Raw genomic sequence first — 6,146 nt, 5'->3', positions numbered from 1 at the left:
TAAACAATTGTGTGTGTGTGTGTGTGTGTGTGTGTGTGTATGTTATATGTGCACATGTTTGGACATGTGTGTATTTTTTTTGTGCATTTGTGTGGAGGATAATTACACCCTCTGCCTTCAGGTGCAATTGTGAGAAGTAAACAATTGTGTGTGTGTGTGTGTGTATATGTTATGTGTGCATGTATTGGGACATGTGTGTATTTGTTGTGTGCATTTGTGTGTGTGCACATGCGTATATTGTACATACACACGTGTATGGTACATGCATATGTGCACATGTTGTGTGCAATGTATATGTATTTGTTGTGTACATGTGTATGCATGTGTTGTGTGTACACGTGTATGTGCTTTCGTGTACATGTGTGTTGTGTGTGCATACATTTTGTATGTATTTGCGTGTATGTGTGTCTTCCCACGGTGTTCCGCGGCATGTGGGATCTTCCCGGACCGGGGCACGAACCCGCGTCCCCTGCATCGGCAGGCGGACTCTCAACCACTGCGCCACCAGGGAAGCCCAATAAGTAGTGATTAAAGTGAGCTAATGAGGGCAATAGGGCTTCCCCGAGGAAGGTCCCAGCACGTTCATTCATTTTCCTTCATTCCTTCAACAGCGTCCTTTACCTTCCTGTGCCAGGTGTGACCTGAGGGTCTCCCTCCCAACAGGACACCCGCCCTCCCCTCCCGGGCACACACGCACACACTGGTCACAGTGACTGAAAGCCCTCCATCCTCACTCATCCCTCTGGGTGAAGCCCTGTCTTTGAGCTTCCCCCTGATGCCTGCACCCATGGTGGGGGGGGCACGTCTGGTCTCAGGCGGGCAGGATGCCTGCGTTCTCTCTCGGAGCTGCCGGTGATCTTGGGCCAGCGCCTCCCCGGCTGGCCCAGCCCCTCTGGCTGATCCCCTGGCAACGCCGGTTGGATGGAGGCGTCTGGGGGCCTGCGGCCACCAGGTGGCGCTGCTGGCCCGGAAGAGGCGCCCGAGGTGTCTGCCGCCAGCCAGGACCAAGGAGGGCAGGGACCCTCCAGATCACCTCTGCCACCTGACCCTCGGTGGGGGGTGGCCCCAGAGCTGGCAATCCTGGAAGGCTGCTCAGAGGAGCTGCAGCTTCCTTACCCTCCCGGAGAGAAGAGTGACACTGAGTCAGGAAGCCCCTGACCCCTTCAACTCGGCCACCTTCAAGGCAGCCCCTCACGCCAGGTCTGTCTCCCCACCCGCCAGAGGGGAGGCTAGGCGAGGCGATCGCAGAGGCGGAGGAGCAGACAGTGAGCCAGCCCCTCCCTGTGGGCTGTGGAACGAGGCCGACGACTGACTCCATGACGCGCGGGGACGGCGGGCTCTGTGGGCTGCTGGGGCTCCCCTGAGATGTGCCTCCTCTTCTGGCGCGTGATCTAGGGGAGCTGAGAGCCCCCCAAGGCCATACTAGGGCCCCAGGTGAAGAACCTCATTCACCATCTCATGAGCCCAGAGAGGGTCGGACAGCTGCCCTCAGTTACACAGCCTGGCAGCTGAGACTGCTGTGTGGCAGGAGAGAGAAACGTGCCCAAGGGCTGGGATGTCCAGACAAGCGGTGCTCTGCGTTTCCAACAGCAGCGCTGGCACCAGCTCCAGGCGTCAAGGAAGCAGGAGACAGACAGATGGACAGGTGGAAGCCAGGGAGAGACTGCCCTGGGCATGAGTCGCTTGGTGGTCCCTGGACCCTCTGCTTAGGCAGAAGGGACAGGTCCTGTACCGGGCGCAGAGGGGAGTGACCAGTAGGCACTGGCCCGACAGCGGAGGCGCGGCACTACCCATGCCTCACCTGCCCACCAAACTCCACGCAGCGGTCCGCGTCGGGGCGGGCTGCAGCCCCCAGCCCGGCTCACGGGAGGGCAGTCTGGTCCCGGGGCTGGCACAGGGCCTGGATTCCTGGAGACGTCAAGTGGGACCGGCCTCCCCCGACGTTCCCCACCGGGAGCCCCAGGAAGCTCAAGTCGAGGGCCCTGGGGCCCAAGACCCCCGGTGGGCCTCCCGGAATAAGGGCCGACCAGCCCTCCCTCAGAGGTGCTTCCCCTTCCAGATATTTCCTCCCATCTACCCACCCCCTCGGCCTGTGTCCCCTTCCCGGAGCTCCTTGCATTCCCCCAAATATCAGGTGTTCGCTGGGCTGGAGAGATGGACACATCCTAGGACCCTGAACCTTAAGTCTGTACACCAGGACCTTGACATCCTCCCTGCATATCCATCTTCCTTTACGGCGATGGCTCTAGAACCTTCCGGCTGCTCCCGTGTCCCCTGCCTGTGGCCTCTGCCCACCCCAGCCTCTCACAGGGGTAGCCTCAGACCTCGGTGCTTGCCAAGGAGACAAGAAATGGGGGACCAGGCTGAGGGAGGTGAGAGAGGGAGGTTTGTGGTTCGCGGGTGTTCCCGGAGGCCCCTGAAACGCGGACTTCTGGCCGGTGCACCAAGCACTTGTCTTCCTGTGAAAATCCACCTTTCCTGGTCCCCCTGGTGGCTGCAGGCGGCACCTCACAGGGTCCCTGCAATGCTCTTGGGGCAGCATGTCACCCCACGCCTGGGAGGGGCCCTCAAGAGACAATCCAGACCCCGCAGAGGGGGTGCTGGCTGTGAGGAAGGGCACTGAGATGCCACACGCGAGAGCCATCCCAAGGGACAGTGGGCCACAGGGCGCAGGAAGGGAAGGGAGCTGACAGGCGGGGCAGTCAGAGGCCCACCTGAGCCCAATGCCAGGCACACCGTGGGCTCTCCGGACAGATCCGTGCTTGTGGGGCCGGATCAAATCCCAGATCCCGCCCTCAGTCGCTGTGTGACCTTTGGGTAGGTGAGTTGACCTCTCTGAGCCTCATCAGTAAAGTGGCTATGTTCATGCTAATTTCAACTTCTCAGGTTGTTGTGATGAAAATGCAGGGGAGGGGATGAGGGGTTCAACTGACCTCCACCCACATGTTAGTAGGAACAATCCATCCATGAGCCACTCAGCAAGCACTTACCGAGCACCTACCACCGTGCTGCCTGGCGCAGAGTGAAGGACGCAGCCACGGTCCCTGCCTCGCGGAGCCCACCGTCTGCTCCAGGGTGGTGAGGTCCTGGTGGAGACCACAGAGGCCTCCACTGCCAGCCAGGGGCTGGGGAGGCTTTCCAGAGGAAGGGACATTTTGCTGAGTTTTGGGGGATGCATAGGAATCTGGCTTTCAGAGAAGCAGGCCAGGGCATCTCTGGGGGGTGGCAGAGCCCCGGGGGCGGGGGAGGGGGGTGCAGCCACGTCGTGGGAAGCACGGGGTCAGAGGCCAGCTGCCCGGCAGAAGGCCCTCAGGCAGGTCACTTCCCTCCCCAGCCTCAGTTCCCTCGTCTATAAAATGAGGATAAAAATGCTGTCTCCCCATGAGATAATGGCCATGGAAAGGGCCAGGCGAATGCTAATGTTCCCTGTTTAATTTTCCACGTTCTTTTTTTGAGGCCAGGGTTATTTCTGTGCACACTTGGCTATTTCCAGGCCAGAGCCCGCCCTTTCCCACAAAGGATCCCCACTCCCGGGCTGTGGCAGGAGGACAGGGCCAGAGGCACAGGGAGGAACAGAAATGGAATCTGTCTTCCCACAAGGGCAGCACAGACCCCCTAACGTGCAGGAGCCCAGGGCGCCAAGAGCCCCCAGCACACAGCTCCAATTCCAAGCCCCCCTTTAACAGATGCGTTGGAACTCATGTCCACAAGATGTCAGGAGGAGGAGACGAGAGAAATTACCAACACCATGTGTGACCTCATCACCCCCCGCCCCAGGACCCCCCCCATCAGTCCATCCCCCACCCAAAGGACACACCCAGGGGCTGACCCCTGGAGGACAGGTGGGCAAGGAGGGAGCACAGGGTGCCACGTCACCTCCTGGGGTCCTCCCCTGCCCTCCAGCCAGGTTCTCTGCTGCTGGCCAAGGAGCCTGGGCACCCTGGGCAGCCTCCCCCAGCCTCTGGAGAGCCCCCTGTCCCCACCACCTGTCCCCACCACCTGTCCCCACAGGAGAGCCTGCAGGACCCTCTCTCGGGGTCCACCCCGGCTGTCCACAGGCCCTGCCTCAGGCACAAGATGGAGGGGGGCAGGAAAGACCAGGGTCCCCCAGGCTAGGAGGGGGCAGGGAGGAGCCTGGGGGCATGAGAAGCGGGGTGGGAGGCCAGGAGGGAGGGAATGGTCAGCTGGAGATGAACAGTTTGCTGGAAGCAGGGGCCAACAGGCCTCACCCCAGTTGGGTGGAGGTCCCCAGCCCAGGCCCTTGCAGGGACCCTAAGGCCCAGCTAGCTCGATTAGTGATGTCTGCTGTGGGGCTGGGGGTGGGGACAGGTATCTGCTCAGAACTCTCCAGCTCCTGGAACCTCGGAAGCTGAGTGTTTAAGAATCTTCAGATCCAAGAGCTCTGAGACAGTGGAACTGTAGGATTTGCCAATTCTGGAACCTCAGGCTGAAAGGTTATCTGCAGAATATCTCCTGTGCTCAATCTCAGTCTGGAGGGACCTCACACTCCCCACCCAACCCCTCCCCAGCCCAGCCTGACACTCACCCTGGAGGGGGCAGAAGCCCCCAGTCGCTAGGGGAGGGCAGGCCTGGGGTGGTGAAGCCTGTGGGAGACAGCACAGCCAGGACTCCGCAAAGAGGAGTTCAAACCCCGACTTCAGCACAGTTAAACAGCCATGCAGTGGAATATTATTCAACCATCAAATAGAAGGAAGCACTGACACACGCCGCAACACGGATGAAACGTGAAAACATTATGCTACGTGAAAGAGGCCAGACACACACAAAAATCATAGTGCATGATTCCATTTATAGGAAATGTCCAGAACAGGAAAATCCACGGAGACAGAAAGGAGATTAGGGACTTCCCTGGTGGTCCAGTGGGTAAGACTCCACGCTCCCAATGCAGGGGCCCAGGTTCGATCCCTGGTCTGGGAACTAGATCCTGCATGCATGCTGCAACTAAGACCCAGCACAGCCAAAATAAATAAGTAAATAAATAAAAAATAAAATCTTTAAAAAAATAAAAGAAAGGAGATTAGCGGTTGCCAGGGGGTGGGGGCAGGGAACGGAGAGTGACTGCTTAATGGATACAAGGTCTCCTTTTGCGCTGATGGAAATATTCTGGACCTAGGACTTCCCTGGTGGCGCAGTGGTTGAGAGTCCGCCTGCCAGTGCAGGTGACATGGGTTCGAGCCCTGGTCCGGGAGGATCCCACAGGCCGTGGAGCAACTAAGCCCGTGCGCCACAACTACTGAGCCTGCACTCTAGAGCCCGCGAGCCACAACTACGGAGCCCGCGAGCCACAACTACTGAAGCCCGCGCGCCTAGAGCCCGTGCTCCACAACAAGAGAAGCCACCGCAGTGAGAAGCCCGCGCACCGCAACGAAGAGTAGCCCCGGCTCGCCGCAACTAGAGAAAAGCCCACACGCAGCAACTAAGACCCAACGCAGCCAAAAATAAATTAATTAATAAAAAATATATATATTCTGGACCTAGATAGAGGGGGTGGTTGCACAACATTGTGAATGTACCAAACGCCACCAAATTGTACACTTTAATGTGGTGATTTCATGATATGTGAATTTCACGTCAATAAAAAACAAAGAAAAAAAAACTATTAAAAAATCCTTATCTGAAAAACAGGGGTAACGACACCCCACAAGACTGCTGACAGGATTAACCAGAAGGACCATCTGTACTGTTTGGGACCCGCCTAGCACTGCCTGCAGCCAGCCTGGTGCTCAGACAAGGCCGGCCGAGGTGAGTCAGCATGGGGAAGGGCAGCCCTCACCACCAGCTCCAGAGTCTCCAGGGAGACCCCAGTGTACCCCAGAGAGTGGCCAGGAGACGCCACCCACTTCCGTATCACCCGCCACCCCTGCCATTCCCATAGGGACCCCAACACCACACAGGGGGCGGGGGGTGCCTCCAGAAGGGCCTGTTGTGGCCCGAGGGGATCACAGCCCTGCACCAGTCTGAGCCCAAGCCCACCCCTCCCGATAGGCCTGCGGGCGGGGGACTGCTAAGGGCTCCTGGTGACCGCCACTGGGGGTCCGGGGATTGGCCTGACCCACCCCTGCTCCATGATGGCTGCTGGGCAGGGCCTGGGGCCTCGGCTGGCCTCTGGGCCTAGAAAGCCAGCC

Source organism: Physeter macrocephalus, unplaced genomic scaffold (genome assembly GCF_002837175.3).
Source record: "Physeter macrocephalus isolate SW-GA unplaced genomic scaffold, ASM283717v5 random_65, whole genome shotgun sequence".
Classification (NCBI taxonomy): Eukaryota; Metazoa; Chordata; class Mammalia; order Artiodactyla; family Physeteridae; genus Physeter; species Physeter macrocephalus.
Note: the sequence above shows the minus strand (reverse complement) of the source record.